Below are 18,484 nucleotides of genomic sequence, written 5' to 3' on the forward strand. Positions count from 1 at the left end.
GAAATTGAACCAGTTTTTGCCTTGCGGACAAATAATGTGGAAAAATGTGGAGGCTGTTAAAGGATCTAATATGCGATACTGGAGCACAAAACCAGGTTACATGGGTATGTTTGTAAGAATAGCCAACAATACATTGGTGGGTCAAAAATATGGATTTTTATTTTATGCCAAAAATTATTAGGATATTAAGTAAAGATCATGATATAGGTAAAGATGAAGACATTTAGTAAATTTTCCACTGTAAAAATATCAAAACTTATTTTTAAATTAGTAATGTGCATTGCTAAGAACTAAATTTGGGCAAATTTTATGACGATTTTCACAATATTTTGATTGTATCGAACCCTCAGATTTTAGATTTCCAAATGGTTGTATCTAAACCAAAAATGGTTCATCCTAACTAACCTTACATCAAAGGAAAGCTTATTTGTTTAGGTTATGTATAAACCTCAATATCCCAAAATATACCCTTATGAGTTTTGTTATATGCGTGTGATCCAGGCACAAAGTTCTTTTTTGTTTTTTGGTTTAAAGTAAATTAACAGATTTCCACCCCCCTGAGAAGGCCACCTCAAATTAGGCACTCACCTATTACATAATTGCTATCCACCAATTGGAATCTAAAGGTTTTAAACTTCTGAAACAAACAATAGTTTGGCCAGATTTTGTTTGAAATTATGTCATAGTAGCGTGTCATATCGGGGACCTAATGAGTACAAAGACATTTCAGATATCTGTGCAGTGGAATATTGTTGGCAAACACAATGAAAATTGTTAGCAACTAATGTTGGACTACTTAAATTTTGCTTGTCAAAGAAGGCGGAGCCTAAGGCCCACACCCACCTATTATGTAACCAATTAGAATTTATTTGATTTTGTTTTTCGATTTCTTTTTGAGTAAGGACTTAATTGGTAAAAAAAAAGGTGTGAAAGGCCCAATCAGTTATATCCTGTTAGCAAACAGTGGACTGAGCGGAGGAGCTACTGGAGAAGATTGACAAGTGAAAGAAGGCGGAGCCTCAGACCCACACTTACCTGTTATAAAACTCCCACCAAAGTCCCTGTAAGGCAAGTTGTTTCACTCCGTGGCCATCTTTGAAACGTCTCTCATCTCAGGCATTCTGTCTGAATGGGGAAACCAAATTCTCCAAAACTGTTTGCAAAGCTTACATTACATTACATATTTGCCCTACTAAAAAAACAGCTTAACCAGGTTGGCTGGTTTAAGCTGGTCGCCCAGGCTGGTTTTAGAGGGGTTTTGGCCATTTCCAGGCTGGTTTCCAGCCATTTCCAGCCTGGTCTTAGCTAGTCAGGCTGGGAGATGACCAGCTAAAACCAGCTTGACCAGCCTAGCCAGGCTGGGAGCCCAGCCCAAACCAGCTTTGTTAAGCTTAAACCAGGCTGGTCAAGCTGGTTTTAGCTGGATTTAGCTGTTCATTTTACAGCCTGACCAGCTAAGACCAGGCTGGAAATGGGCAAATCCCCTCTAAAACCAGGCTGGTCAACCAGCTAAAATCAGCCAACCAGCCTAGGCTGGTTTAAGCTGGATTTTTCAGCAGGGTGGTATCACCAATATAATTAAACAACTGTCTCGTTTCGTTTTTAAATGTATAAATAAAACAAAATCGGCATGTTTAAGGTTGCCCGAGCTAATGCGCATACGCACTCGAAAGAAACGAGATCACGACACCAACCTCATTTATGGCCGTTATGCTCTTCTGAAGTAATCCACGACTTGGTCTTGATGGAGAATCTCCACCAAAAATGACAGCAACTATTTGTTTACAAGTTTGTAGGCGTTTGATTAGTTGCTGCCATGTGATGTGCGTTTGACGGACGGACTGGCTGGTACCTCGCGTTCGTTTCATACAAATTTATTCATTCATTCATTTTCTTGTCGGCTTAGTCAAGATTTCTTAATTTATTAATTCTCGATTTATTAATCGGGGGTCGCCACAGCGGAATGAACCACCAACTTATCCAGCAAGTTTTTTTACGCAGCGGATGCCCTTCCAGCCGCAACCCATCTCTGGGAAACATCCACACACACATTCGCACACACACTACGGACAATTTCAGCCTACCCAATTCACCTGTACCGCATGTCTTTGTACTGTGGGAGAAACCGAAGGACCCGGAGGAAACCCACACGAAGGCAGGGAGAACATGCAAACTCCACACAAAAACACCAACTGAGCCAATGTTCGAACCAGCGACCTTCTTGCTGTGAGGCGACAGCACTACCTACTGCGCCACTGCCTCGCCTTTCATAGAAATTAAAAAAAAAAAACTTTAGTTGTCAAGTGCACTTAGTTCATTTAAAAGTAAAGATTTTAAGCTTTATCTGGATATATTTCTTATGTCTGTAAAGCAACTATTCTAAAAATACTTGTTTGCTTGCCTTTATTAACCACAGAAACTGTTGTGAAAGCACACATTTGGTCTGAGCTTCTCCCCTGGCGAATCGTCAGTCTATAGCAAACGATGATTGGCTCCTGTGCAAGTAGGCGGTACTTCATTCACCATATTAATTGTTACACTTTTCCCCATTCATAACCAAATAAGTGACATACCTTGTGTATACTATAGTCCAGGGGTGGCCAACCCTGTTCCTGCAGAGCCACCTTCCTGCAGCTTTCAGTTGCAACCCATATCAAACACACCTGCTTGTAATTATTATGTGGTGTTCGGGTCCTAATTAATTGGTTCAGGTGTGTTTGGTATGGGTTGCAACTGAAATCTGCAGGAAGGTGGCTCTCCAGGAACCTGGTTGGCCACCCCTGCTATGGTCTTTGCTGCCATGGACCAATATGAATTCAAAATTGTTTAGCTTGAGTGAATTTTTGTCAAATTTCTCTTTGAACGAATGTTTCAAACTAAAAATGAATTAGTTTGGACCTAATTTTTCCCCAAATATTTTCACACCTGTTTGTTATTTCATTGACTAAGTCACCACTGTAATAACATAACAATGTGCTAAAGGTATTCAAAACTCCCTAGCAACCACACAGCAATGTCCCGGCAACCACCATCAACTCTCTTGCATTTAGTTTTTTCCACAGAGAAACGCCAATTCAGAGAATGTAAAGCTCTTTTGCATGCCGCTTGCTGCAGCATATGAGATTCATATTTTATTTATGTAACCTCTTTGGCATTTGGTTCATGTGAGTGCAACTGCTTGGTATGTTTTTCAGACTCAACAACACAAACAGTGACTCATCGCTGTGGAAAGATCATGTTTCCTCAGGAATGACAGATAATGGCTTACTGGAATATCGGCGAAGGCAAAAGGGCATCTGGCGAGCTTCAAAAAAGGAGACGCAAACTCGTTTGACTCCCGCCGCGTCGGACTGTTATCAGACGGTATGTGGAGACTGACTTAAAAATGGTGAATAAAACTACGCTGACTGGCTGATGACAGCACAAGAGCTCTAACCGTCCCAAAACCTTCATTAGTCGCCAGGGGCAGATTTAGGGATTGGGGGGCCTTAAGCAATTCCAGAAATTGGGCCCAAAAGTTCTAAAATGCACCTTTTGTACTTAAATTTTATTGTTTTTTTTCTTATATCATTCGATCTCATTTTCTACATTTTATCTTAATGCAAAATAATTATAATAGGATCTTGTAAAACCTTTAAAGTGATTTGTTTTTCAAAAATAATTTCACATTTAAAAATTATAAATGAACTATGTGAAGTTTATTTATTAACTAATTTCGAGAGGATCAAGTGCTTATGATTGCTTGCTGCTGGTCCCGCATTATTCAATTTACGGTTCACCAATCAGATGATTCTTAAGACACTATAAATACCCTTAGTTCCATATGACAGCCATCTTCATTTTGAAGAATCCCCCCTTCCACCACTACTCCCCCTCCTTTGCTAGATGGGTGGCACGGTGGCCCAGTGGTAAGCACTGTTACCTCACAGCAAGAACTTCACTGGTTCAAGTCCTTACCAAGCCAGCCGACGTTTCTGAGTTTACACGTTCTTCCCGTGCTCACGTGGGGTTCCCCGGTCTCCTCCCACCATTCAAAAACATGAACTTAAGTTAATTAACTAATCCAAATCACCACCATAGACATGCTCCTAGTAAGTAGTTGTCTCTTAAAAGCAATCACTATCTGTTTTTTAGCTACCACAGCAGGGAAATTCTCAAGATGTACCTGAGCTCAAACTCCCCTCTCGCCTTGCTAACGGGAGGGAGCCCCGGGCTCGAGCATCTTATGAGCTCAGGCACAGCGTGCCAAACAAGCTTTATAATCAATCATCAGCTAAGTGTGAACACTTGAAATCGTTTTTAAAGCTATATCTTAACTGATTTGACTGCTGGACTGGTCCATGATTGAAGTTGGAGGACACAATTGCGCAGATGTAATAATTACGTTATAATTAGTCCCTTACCATACAAAATACGATAGAAAACAGTGTTATATATAATTTTCAGGTATCTTTTATACTTCTAAGTATTTATTTGGGGGCCCTCAGATTTCTTGGGCTTACCTTGCTTACATAGCTATTTACATTAGATGTTGCCTACTCCATTGTTGTCTATTAGAAGGAATGCGCCAATAGAGCCGCCATTTTAGTGCAGGGTAGTGCTCCTTTGAAATGAATGTGGGACCATAGCTGACAATAATAAGTTTCTAGCACCGCAGCATCTTGTAGTCATATTTCATTGACATTGTTTGCTTATTTTATTCAACAAAACTAGCATAAGCCGAGTATTTAGTGCAAGTTGGTGCTGCTTTACCATATGGTCAGTGCAGTAAGAGACTGTATTATCATCAATAACGTTACTTGTTTAGCAGTTCGTAACTTACAAAAACGTCAAAAACTAAATCTTACCTATGAAATGTTCTGCCTTTGTGCTTTGTTTTCTTTGTTTGCTCTTTACTACACCCGTACACAGCATCTTCACATTGGGTTTGACAAGTGCAGCTGAATGACATTTGTCCTGGGAGCACTGTACAAATGTAGTGGCGCTATTGACGCATGCTCAGGGTCCGTATGTGATATCTAGTGTATATATCTATGCCTTGCTTATTGGTTAAATCCGGCCCTAGTGACTTTACTGAGCTGCAAAAAAAAAAAAAAAAGCAAATAGGGTGAAAAAAAAGGTTGATTTGATAATACTGTGCACTTTTTAATTATATTAGTGAACAATTTTGAACAAATAATTAAAAATAGCTACGATTAAATAAAACTCTGTAACATAAATCTATAATAAAACGTTTATTTTATGAATGTGTATAGTTTAATATTTGTTACAAATGAAAACATTAACATTAATAAAATGTGTAAATATATATTATTTATCATATTATCTAATATTAAAATGGACACAATTTTAGTAAATGCCTTTTATTTATTGTTTTCAGATGAAAAATATTTTTTCAGTGCTAAATTGTCTATAGCTATAATATATAATTATACATATTTCATATTTATGTATTATTCAATTACTTTAGAATGTTTTAAAATTATTATATATACTACAAAGTATATATATATATATATATATATATATATATATATATATATATATATATATATATATATATATATATATATATAGTACATATATATATTACAAAATTATACAATGTTACCTAATATACATATTATTATATATATATATATATATATATATATATATATATATATATATTTTTTTTTTATATACATTTTTTAATCAAACTTATATGACATTTTATATAATAATATATATTTTAGTAATATAATATATATTATAGTGTATAAAAATATACAATAACATATAATTTAATTTTTTTATTAATAATTATTGTATAAAACTACCTATTTGTGTTGTTTATTATAATTTTTTTAATTTTTTATTTAAGATTTTTCAAGATTTTTTTTCCAGAACAACCCCTTCCCCCAAAATGTATCCCCTTACAGATGAGGGAGTAAAATTTTATTTATAATGAATTTATACAAATAATAATTAAATACATAATAATATTTAAAATAAAATAAGTAAAATGAAAGGAAAGTACAGCCATCATAATTATTTTTCTATTATAATATTTTTTGTGCACAGTTTCACCTATTCAGCATATTTTGAATAGCAGTTGTTGCAGACCCCTTGGTTTCAAGATGCATCACAAACACAGGATGTGCATTTATTATAATTTCACATTGGCTTCAAATATGGATCAAACAGAGTATAATCATGACCTTTATGTGCTCGTTCACAGTGACTAACCTTGTATAATTACCCATAATCCATCTTGTTCCTTGCTAATACACCTCGCTAATAGCGGCTGCACCCTTTCCATCTCGAGTCGTTCAATCAGGTCATCACTCGCTCACGGCGCAGAGCTTAGCTAATCGGTGAGCATTGATCCCTTAAGAAAACTGTTCACAGTGGCTAAGTTCAGTGTCTGGAGTGAACGGGATGACGGAGCGCGGGAAGGGAAATCCATCGGTGTTAAAAGTGAGACAGGGCAGGAACTGGGCGTAATGATGCCGGTAATAGCTTAACCAGTTTGAACATGTGCGCAAAACAAGGAAGGTGAAGCTCTTAGACCTGCAATTAGCATCAGGATTGAGGACCATTAGTCAGGACAACGTGTCAGGCTTTTATTTTTTAAAGCAGGTTCTGATCGCTTCATCGGACTGAGTGGAAATGCTGACACACAATGTCGAAGTACATTTAGAGTAGAGTATTTGTGTGTTAGCGAATTAGTAAATTCATGTTCCAGGAACACAGGAGCGCTGAATTACATTAACAGATTGAGCTCTGCATTTTCTGTTTCTCAAGATGATGATAAAAGTTTCTATTATTCATCAGTGTTTTTGAAAATTTAATAAACGAATGCTGGTTTTTGGCATATGTGTTCTCTAGTAACTTGTCTTAATCTTATCAAAATTGTTCTGGCAAAAAAATACCAAAAAGTAGTGTTTACCATTGTTAGTTAAAAGTAACTCCTTACCAAAAAGTAAAGATTTAACCAAAATGTAATGTTACCAATGTTAATTAAAAGTAACACCTTACCAAAAAGTAACACATTACCAAAAAGTAATGTTTACCATTGTTAATTAAAAGTAACACATTACCAAAAGTAGCACGTAAACCAAAAAGTAACGTTTACCATTGTTAGTTAAAAGTAACACCTTACCAAAAAGTAAGGCTTTATCCAAAACGTAATGTTATCAATGTTAATTAAAAGTAACACCTTACCAAAAAATAAGATGTTAACCAAAAAGTACCGTTACCATTGTTAGTTAAAAGTAACTCCCTACCAAAAAGTAACCCGTAAACCAAAAAGTAACGTTAACCATTGTTAATTAAAAGTAACACTTTACCAAAAAGTAAGGATTTAACCAAAACATAATGTTACAAATGTTAATTAAAAGTAGCACCTTACTAAAAAGTAACACATTAACCATAAAGTAATGTTACCAATGTTACTTAAAAGTAACACATTACCAAAAGTAACACATAACCAAAAAGTTACGTTTACCATTGTTAATTACATGTAACAGCTTACCAAAAAGTAAGGCTTTAACCAAAATTACCTATGTTAATTAAAAGTAGCACCTTACTAAAAAGTAACACATAAAGTAACATTACCAATATTAGTTAAAAGTAACACGTAAACCAAAAAGTAACACGAAAACCAAAAAGTTACATGTTACCAATGTAAATTAAAAGTAACATTAAGTAAAACTGATGGATTCCTGTTAAAATGGTTGGATTTTATTGACAAACATTTTCAGAAACAACAATAAAACTTAACTAGGTAAATGATTAAAAAAAATCTCCCAAACAAATAGATTCAAATACGAGCAAATAGATTCAAATACGAGCAAATAGATTCAAATACGGAATGGAACAAAAATGTACAAAAACTGTAACGCTGAGACTGACACGAAGGGATCCATTATGCAGTATTTATTGCTCAAGCACTTATTCACACACACAATATGCACTAACGTGCAAACACACAACAACAACAGTCTATGATGAATCAAGACTGGCGATGAATAGACACAGGGAGTATTACCAGGCATAGATCGAGGGCAGGCTGCAAGTATCAGAGTCCGTGAACCAGGCGTGGGTCGTGGGCAGGTAGCGAACATCAGCGTCCGTATAACAGGCGTGGTTCGTGGGCAGGCAGCGAGTATCAGAGTCCGTATACAAGGCGTGGGTCGTGGGCAGGCAGAAGGCAAAGCAGAGTCAAGAAACAGGCTGGAGTAATACACAAGGAGTCAGGCAGGAATACCGCTCAGAAATGCTGGCCGGGGCTAAACAAGACTTCGCACTGAATGAGAGTTTGGTGCTGGCTTATTGACCTTATTCTCCGCCGACGAGTGGGCGCTGCCATTTGAATCTTTTTGGCACGAGACTTCCGGTCTCATTCACTTCCATTCATTTTTAGACATTAAAAACTGCTCGTTTCGTTGTTTGATGTTGCAAACTGATATTTCCTTGTTGTATTATTCTACTTGGTCTGTATAGTCATGCAAACATTTGTTTGTAGAGCAAGTAGTTTGACCGTTTTTTGCCGTTTATCATTCCTTGTCATTTCTACCATAGGCGACTCAAACGGAAGTTCTAAGACAATCGCGAAAACATGCGCACTTCCGCATTTTAGAATAAGGTCAATAAAGGGTACATGGGTCATTAGCGGGATTCAGTTCAGGTGTGCATGATCAGGGTAAATGGATGATGTAATGCTTAGAAGTCCGGAGATGGAGGCCTCTGCTGGCCAGCGAGGGGAATGACTGGGACCGAGTCGGTGACAAAAACAGTAATACAGCAAATGTTACTGTATTTTTAAGGTGGGGTTCAAATTAGTGATATTTCCCCTGGAGAAGTGTCCATTGTCAACAGCATTAAGATGTGTAAATGAACTTTTTCTGTCACACAAAGCGAAAAGTATGGATTGTCTGAATTTGCCTGTGAAATAAATAAAAAAGAAAATTCACTGAGCAATGGGAAATTTGCTTCAAGCTGAATTTGAAAATAAAGTTTATTCACAGTTGACAGATTTGGGCCATGTCCACACTAATACATTTTTGTTTAAAAATATAGATTTTTCTCTCTGTTTTGGCCTTCCGTTCACAATAAGACAACGTTTATAGTAAACAAAAATGAATCTTTTAAAAACTAATTCGAAACAGTTTTTTGTGTTACAGTGTGGACTTTGAAAACTGAGGCTTTCAAAAATTATGACTCATTTTAGTCATGTGATGCAGTCATGTGACCAATTCAGCTAACATGGTGGATGACATTGTAAAGCAGATGTTTTAGAAGCTGTCCATTTGACAGCTTTATTAAAGATTAATGTCAGCTTGTACATGCTCCATATTGCCTCTCTTCAAAGGACAGGAATGTTCACTGTTAAGATTTATACTTCTGTATCGAGATATCGACATGACCCACGTCGCCAGCCTTGTGCACAGGCGTGCATTTATACTTCTGAAGCTGTTTGTGTTGCTCTGCAATAACACTTCCGAAAGGCTGGCTGGCAGTAGTTTTTTATTTTCCTCTGTGTCGAGTTTCTTCATGGGTGTTTTGTTTTTTCTGAACGCTACCTTAATGTACAAGTAGCTCAAACTCGCTCGTTTAGAGATAAGAACTGGTGGACGTGCAACAACTTTAATCATAAGATAAACACAAAACAACAGTTTCCATCTGGAGCTCCGTCGCAGGACTCGACACTTGTAAACACTCTCTGCATATGGCTCCCAGCACCACCCACACCGCTAGCTTATGCTATGTGCCGTTGTGATGTGTAGTTACTTTTTTTAGAGGTGAGCGTTAGCGAGGCTATGCAACCGTGCCAAGGCTGCAAGTTACGAAATTTTGCTGCAACATTTCAAAGAGACAGAAATTAAATAAACAGCATGTTGATATGACGCAGGTAAAAGCGCAGTACATGAACAAAAGCGTTTAAGTCATTTTAAAGTGGATGACCAACAAAGTAATTAAAAACGACAAGGACGTTAGTTTTTAGACGAAAATGCCATTTTCAAATTCATTGGTATTAGCGTAGATGTAGCCTTAGGGCTCTATTTTAATGATCTAGGCGCAAAGTCTAAAGCGCATTAAGGGTATATCCAAGTACACTTTTGCTATTTTAAGGATGGAAAAAAAGGACCGCCTTTACCTTCACTTTTTCTTTCTCTCTTTCGTGGATAAGGAAACGTGTTGTACGCACAGTCATCTGTTAACCTTGTTACGTTAACAGCGGCCAACGTCATCATGACGAAATGCGGATCCTCAAATGCCGTTCGTACCTGTAGCACACGCATGAAACGACACACCCACATATAAACAAACTCACACACCTATACAAAATAAGTAACACATTAATAAACTAAATAAAATAAAGTTCCAATAAAAAAAAAAAAAACAGTTCTAATTAATTTCCAGCAAACTAATAAATAAACAATAATACCGAAGTGCGGTCAAACACTTGTATCCAAATACAAATGCTATGCCCCATATGGAAAACCTGACAGGTGGGCAAGTCTAAGCTTGTTTAAGGCTGGAGCCGAACCCGAATACGGTATTCGGAAAGGCACGAATAGCGTGTTTTTACGAATACTTGATTCGAACAAATACTTGAAAAATTATTTGTATTCGGGAGCAAGAAAAACACTATATCAAAAAGCAGCGTTTCCTCATGAGACCACAGTGCATGCCCGCGTGAGTGAGTGAGTGAGAGAGAGAGAGAGAGTGAGAGAGAGAGAGAGAGAAAGAGAGAGAGAGAGAGAGAAAGACACACGCTCAGTGCAAAACGCGCCAAAGCCCGAAACTGAAAGCAAGACGTGACTGTTAAGGGACTGTTTCATATGGATTTATTAATCATTCTTACTGTTCAGTGATCGCAAACTGCCGTAGTTTATTAAAGACGCAAACCTCTCACTGCACGTCAGCTGTGCGCCTTCAGCAGACCTCCTCATTCCTGCAGCACGAGAGCTTAATGATTGTTTATGCGCGCCAAAAGTGGCGGATCTGTCCGGTAAAATATCTGACTGCGTGTCACCGCATCCCTAAGGACTGTTTGGCGAAATATTTGACTGCATGTCACTGCATAACAAACGACTGAAACGATATAACTAGAGAAATCTCCACTGTGCCACTGTGCGTATGGCAAGCCGTTTTAGCATATAAACCTTGTTGAGACTATCCATAAATATATTTAGAGATATCTCTAATTATATTTTGACTTGTCATAATTATAATTCAGATTGGAAATATCTGCAAATATATTATGACTGACTAGTCATATTCCTCCATTGAAAAATATTTGCAGATATCTCTAAATAAACAAACAAACAAACTTTGTGTCTTTTTTTGTGGCAGGCAGATGATAATAGCAAGGCTGCATCTTTTAGTATTATATAGAATACTTTTGTTCTGCCAGATCTCCCAGGCAGGGTTTTATTTAGATTTATTTAGCTTATTTTTGGAATTCTGTCCATTGGAAAAAAGTTCTTTCAGAAGAAGAACAGTTTTTTGAAGTATTATTTGTTTTTAGTCTGTCTATTCAGTGTCCTTCAACAAGAACGGTGGTGGTGGGGTTCATAATATTCACAATGGTATTTTATTAGTTGTTGGTTTAACCATGGATGAGATAATGGCTTCTATGTTATTTTCTTTTCAATGACATTTCTTATCACATGTTCAAAAACAACAGCCAATATTGCATATCTATAATTTATATAATGGGTATAATTAAACAATACTTTCACTATAACGTAAATTAGAAGTGTAATAGAAAAAATATATATTTCTGCGCCATTTTGAATTTTACTCGAATACAAATACAAATACAAATACTTTTCCCCCCTCAACAAATACAAATACAAATACAAATACCGGCTGCTCCGCACATCCCTAATAAATATGAATATAATAAATAATACTAATGATAATAATAGCATCATTTTCTTTCATTGTCTTGTCGGCTTAGTCCCTTTATTAATCCGGGGTCGCCACAGCGGATTGAACCACCAACTTATCCAGAAAGTTTTTACGCAGCAGATGCCCTTCCAGCCGCAACCCATCTCTGGGAAACACCCACACACACATCCACACACACACTCATACACTACGGACAATTTAGCCTACCCAATTTACCTGTACCACATATCTTTGGACTGTTGGGGAAACGGGAGCACCCGGAGGAAACCCACGCAAAGGCAGGGAGAACATGCAAACTCCACACAGAAACGCCAACTTAGCTGAGGTTCGAACAAGCAACCTTCTTGCTGTGAGGTGACAGCACTACCTACTGCGCCATTGCCTCACCTAATAGCATTACCGTACGTTCACACCGAAAGCGGCAAGAGCATCCAAGGTCGCTCTGGCCGCCCTGGCGACAACGCTGTCTGCCTTCAGCTCCGGCGGCGAGAGCGTCAAAACTCGCTACATTGATCTCGTACTTAAAGGAGCCGTTGCAGCATATCAGTTACATTCCTGCATAAGACATGTTTTTAGCGTGAAAATGTTGCGCACTTCTTATCAAATTCATATAACAATGGAAGATCAAGTTGCATGTGGTGTGGCTTTGCTCTATTTATCCAATATGTGTCCATATGTCTGAAATATCCTGAAGCAGCAGTACTGTTTTGTACTGTCACATCGCGTGAGATTCCCGCTTTTTAAAGATAAATTTATATAACATTAATGAACATCAGTAACTCGCCAGTAACTTATTTAATGTATGTTCCTGTAAGAAAACATTGTAAATAATTGGAAATCCGGTGACCGCAATAATCAAACCCTTGGGAACAACTGTGGTCGGAACCAAAGTTCACAGGTCTGTGTTCCCTGAACTGCTATCAAGCAGTGGACGTCTTTATTCTGATTGCTTGCCGCCGAACCGCGTCATATCTCATTACCATAAAGTTGACATCATTTCAACTCTCCTCGACGCTCACGCCGGCGAAGACGCGCCGCGCTGCTCCTCGCCGCTTATCGTCGCCTATCGCCGCCGGCTCTCATTGAAAATGAATGACTTCTGGCTACTTTGACGCTCTCGCCGCTTTCGGTGTGAACGTACAGTTATACAAAAGCAAATCGTCAATCGTCTCCCGAGATGAATTGAGGCTTTTATATTTACGTATAGAGTAATATTTTTTTAATATGTTAATCCTTTAATTCTTTTTCATTTGTTAAGATATTTGTGTATTGCTGTACAATCTGCATGTTTTGAGCAGTGTGTAACTGAGGCGCACAACTGACGCGCTCTGCGCCGGACTTTAGATCTGCTTTCAGCTGGTCTATTGCCTAGTCTGTTTTAGTTCCTCATAATAGCAATGCCCCAACAATGCGCCTTAACACAACTCTTTTCTAGACCAGAACACCCATGAGTCTATAAAGTGGCACAAATAGATTTGCTTAAACAACATGGAACAGGAAAATTAAGATTGCGTTGGTCTGAAAATAGCAACACGTCAGGAAAAACACGTCTTGCGCCTTATTGGGCCTGGTGTATAATAGGGCTCTTTATGGTTTCATTCAAACATTTAATCAGGTGTAAGTTTGGGCTGAGGATATAAGCCTTTTATTTTGGTTTATGTTTTTTAAGTTTGGTCTTAAAAATGACAAAAGTGTCCAAAAAATTAAGACTCTCTTTTTTATTTTACAAATTGAACACACCCAAAGATACGAGCAAACATACTGGTGTCGATATAGGCTCTTATGTCTTAAATCTAACCTTCAGTTAACTATAAATTGTGTGGAATTGCTTGAACTACAAAGACTTTGAACACAAGGTGTGGTGTCGTGACCATCCCTACAATTTGTCCAGACATATCCTCTCCGATTGTTCGAGTAATTGCGCTGGTGTGGTGTTGAGAAACACGACTGAGGGCTGTTCCCACTTGTGCCTGCTAAACTGGTATCAGTATGTTGATTTAGTGCTGGCTCAGTTCAGCAGGAACAGGTGTGAAGTCCTCTACTCTCCTCCAATCAGAGTGCGCGCACAAGCATGCTTCACTTCAGCTGGAATACATCAAAATCCGTCATCAGTGAATATAAAACATGCTTTCCGAGCGACCTTGATGAAATATGAATGATTAACAAGTCAAGGCATCGAGGATAATGAATGTTTTGCATACTGATGCTGAAGCTGAACCCATATTTTTAGCATTGCTCAGCACATGAGTGACCGAGGTAATACGTAATATTGAGGTGTTCCTACCCACATACAAATCTGATATACGGCAATAGATGAAAATTACATGTATACCATAGCTTACCGCTTCATATTTGGATTTCACATATATAAAATATGTCATTAATGCAGCATATATTTTGAAATATTGCCTAAAAAAGACTGCTTACATATATATTTTTTCAACCATTAAATATACAAATATGTATATTTATATATTATATAAACCTGGCAAACCTATACTACCTGGCAAAAGTCGTATCGCCAAGTTTTAGGACTTCTAGCTGATCATTTGGTAATATTATGTCTGATTCCATCATGAGCTTGGAGGACTGCATCCATACATCTCTGCAATGACTCAAATCCCTTATTAATAAAGTCATCTGGAATGGCAAAGAAAGCGTTCCTGCAGGACTCCCAGAGTTCATCAAGATTCTTTGGGTTCATCTTCAATGCCTCCTCCTTCATCTTACCCCAGACATGCTCAATAATGTTCATGTCTGGTGACTGGGCTGGCCAATCCTGGAGCGCCTTGACCTTCTTTGCTTTCAGGAGCTTTGAAATGGAGGCTGAAGTATGAGAAGGAGCGCTATCCTGCTGGAGAATTTGCCCTCTGCTGTGGTTTGTAATGTAATGGGCAGCACAAATGTCTTGATACCTCAGGCTGTTGATGTTGAACCTCAAACCATGATTTTTCCTTCACCAAACTTGACTGATTTTTGTCACAATCTTGGCTCCATGCTGGTTCCAGTAGGTCTTCTGCAGTATTTGTGATGATTGAGATGCAGATCAACAGATGATTCATCAGAAAATGAACTAGCAGTCAAGTTATTATTTGTTGCTTTTACAACTGTGATCAACGACAAGACTTTTGTCAGGTAGTATATATATATATGAGCAATATCACACGAGTAGCAGTGCGATATGGCTGTATATCGGCACTGGTGGGAGGCATGCGTTGGCAACAGTGCTTTAGTGCCCCCACCAGTGCCGATATACAGCCATATCGCACTGCTACGAGTGTGATATTGCGTTTATACAACAGTTTGACGGCATAATTGTGTATATAAAACTTAAATCAAACATGGAGTCTCAAAAACCCTTTTGTATGAGGAACTACTTTCTTCCGGATTCAAATCATAAGCTGACAGTTAAACAGTTGAGCAAACATCTTTTAAACTTTAGATCTGTAGTTGCTGGTTGTATTTGGGCAACACACAAAGGGTTAAGAGGCTGAAGGAGTTCTGATATTGCAGAATATCGCACGGCTATCAGCCAATCAGATTTGAGAACCAGACAGAACTGTTGTATATATATATATATATATATATATATATATATATATATATATATATATATATATATATATATATATATATATATATGTATATATGTATGTATATATGTGTATATATATTTATACAAACATATATATATATATACATACACACACACACACACACACACACACACATATATATATATATATATATATATATATATATATATATATATATATATATATATATATATATATATATATATATATCAGGGTTCAACGCTAAGGATTTTTTAACTGGCCTGATCGGACCAGTGGTTCAGATTTTTACTTGCCCTGCCAATATTTTTTACTGGCCCCACCAAAAAAAAAAAAAGTTAATAGCCATTTCTTAGCCACAAATATTTAAAAAATGTTAATTAATGTGTAATGAGCAAAATTCAAAGTGTTATGCAAACAAAAGTAGTGGTATGGAAAATGTACAGGTATTTTATTGCAAAACAAAAGTGACTGACCTGCCAAACTGACGACAAACTGCACAGAGAACCGAAAAGCAATGTGGTGCTTACGACATCACAGAGAAGGAAGCATTTGAAGCCTTAAAAACCCAAACTGTTTCTCGATTCTAAGACTGCATTTGCACGCAATTGACAAATAGTTGAAGGCAAATTAAACTTTAGTGACAAGGCAGCAATGGCCCAATAGGGCCAGTAATGATCCTGTCCACTGTCCCGAGCATCTCACATGGCAGTCCTTATTGTTGAGCCCTGAATATATATATATATATATATATATATATATATATATATATATATATATATATATATATATATATATATATATATATATATATATATATATATAGTTTAAGTCAGAATTATTGGCCCCCTTGAATTATTAGGCCACTTGTTTATTTTTTCCCAAATTTGTGTTTAACGGAATTTGTGTTTAATTTGTGTTTTCTCAGCACATTTCTGAACATAATAGTTTTATTGACTCATTTCTAATAATGGATTCATTTTATCTTTGCCATGATGACAGTAAATAATATTTTTCTAGATATTTTTCAAGACACTTTTATACAGCTTAAAGTGACATTTAAAGGCTTAACTAGGTTAATTAGGTTAACTAGGCAGGTTAGGGTAATTAGGCATGTTATTGTATAACCATGGTTTGTTCTGTAGACTATCGTGAAAAAAATAGCTTAAAGGGGCTAATAATTTTGTCCCTAAAATAGTGTTTAAAAAATTAAAAACTGCTTTTATTCTAGCCGAAATAAAACAAATCAGACTTTCTCCAGAAGACAAAATATTATCAGACATACTGTGAAAATTTCCTTGCTCTGTTAAACATCATTTGGGAAATTTAAAAAAAAAAAGAAAAAAATTCAAAGTGGGCTAATAATTCTGACTTCAACTATATATATATATATATATATATATATATATATATATATATATATATATATATATATATATATATATATATATATATATATATATATATACTGCACAGTAGATAGTATATATATCTATAATTAAATAAATTGTAACATATTGTGTAAGCGTCCATTTTTCTATATTCAAAATACGTTGCATATATGACATTTTTGTATATATGTGAAATCCTTGTATGTCATATTTGTAATTTGCATATATACTTCCATATATTAGATTTTGTATGTGGTTATTCGCCGTGCTTCATAAACGCCCGCAGTGACTCTGCTTGCTCTCTGGTGTTAAAGATAGTTCAAATGAATTACGGCTAGAGACTTATTTTAGGTCGCGCTGTCATATCCATTTATGCATGTAAAAAATGGAAGACTTCAGGTAGATCATAAATCTACCTCAGACTGGTAACTTTCTGCAGTCTGACTTCGGCTTTTTCCGCATTCTCTTACCAGAGCTGCTCCTGTATACATTAGGCAAAAGATCACATCTGGAAATAAAAACATACAGAGAGGAAACTATTTATGTTCATTTCTAATATGCTTGTAATATTTCCCCAAGTTTCTTTGTCAAATGTACTGAAGTACTTCAGTATTTGTACTTCATCAATAGACTCACTTCTCTCTTTATTAGGAACACCTTACTTGTTCCAGGTTGGACCCACTTTTGCCTTCAGAACTGCCTTAATCCTTCATGGCATAGATTCAACAAGTTACTGGTAATATTCCTCAGAGATTTTGCTCCATATTGACATGATAGCATCACGCAGTTGCTGCAGATTTGTCGGCTGCACATCCATGATGCGAATCTCCCATTCCACCACATCCCAAAGGCACTCTATTGGATTGAGATCTGGTGACTGTGGAGGCCATTTGAGTACAGTGAACTCATTGTCATGTTCAAGAAAGCAGTCTGAGATGATTTGCGCTTATCCTGCTGGAGGCCTGAAGTGTTGATACAAGGCAGGATGGATCCATGCTTTCATGTTGTTGATGCTAAATTCTGACCCGACCATCTGAATATGGCAGCAGAAATGGAGTTTCTCGTTTCTCCAATCTTCTATTGTCCAGTTTTGGTGAGCCTGTGCGAATTGTAGCCTCAGTTTCCTGTTCTTAGCTGACAGGAGTGGCACGCGGTTTGGTCTTTTGCTGCTGTAGCCCATCCGCCTCAAGGTTGGACGTATTGTGTGTTCAGAGAGGCTCTTCTGCAGACCTCACATGTTACGAAAACTGCATAATAGTTGCTAAGGTGTTTGTGATACTTTAAAAAATGTTGCTAGGGTGTTCTGTGAGCTTTTATAAATGTTGCCATAGTGTTATAGTAGCCAAACTAACTTTTAGCATGTTGCTATGCAGTTGCTAGAGTCTTCAGAATAATTGTCCCTATGCTGTTGCCAATGTGTTCTTGATTCTAGAAAGTAGCTGTCCAGTTGCTAAGGTGTTCTCAATACCTTTTAGAATGTTGCTATGCAGTTGCTAAGGTGTTCTCAACTTTTTAGAATGTCGCTATGCAGTTGCTAAGGTGTTTTAAATACTATTTAGAATGTCGCTATGCGGTTGCTAAGGTATTTTTAATACTATTTAGAATGTTGTTATG

General features: G+C 37.0%; 2 non-coding genes across 2 annotated transcripts; both read left to right on the forward strand.

Annotated features, from left to right (window-relative positions):
* Window positions 1-6,319: 6,319 nt before the first annotated feature.
* On the forward strand, window positions 6,320-6,425 carry dre-mir-27e (microRNA 27e). Its single transcript, NR_045227.1, has one exon. It is a non-coding gene; the product is annotated as a microRNA 27e (primary transcript).
* Window positions 6,426-13,853: 7,428 nt separating this feature from the next.
* On the forward strand, window positions 13,854-13,943 carry dre-mir-24-4 (microRNA 24-4). The gene has a single exon (NR_045225.1). It is a non-coding gene; the product is annotated as a microRNA 24-4 (primary transcript).
* The last annotated feature ends 4,541 nt before the right edge of the window (window positions 13,944-18,484 follow it).

This window comes from Danio rerio, chromosome 22 (assembly GCF_049306965.1).
Source record: "Danio rerio strain Tuebingen ecotype United States chromosome 22, GRCz12tu, whole genome shotgun sequence".
Taxonomy (NCBI): domain Eukaryota; kingdom Metazoa; phylum Chordata; class Actinopteri; order Cypriniformes; family Danionidae; genus Danio; species Danio rerio.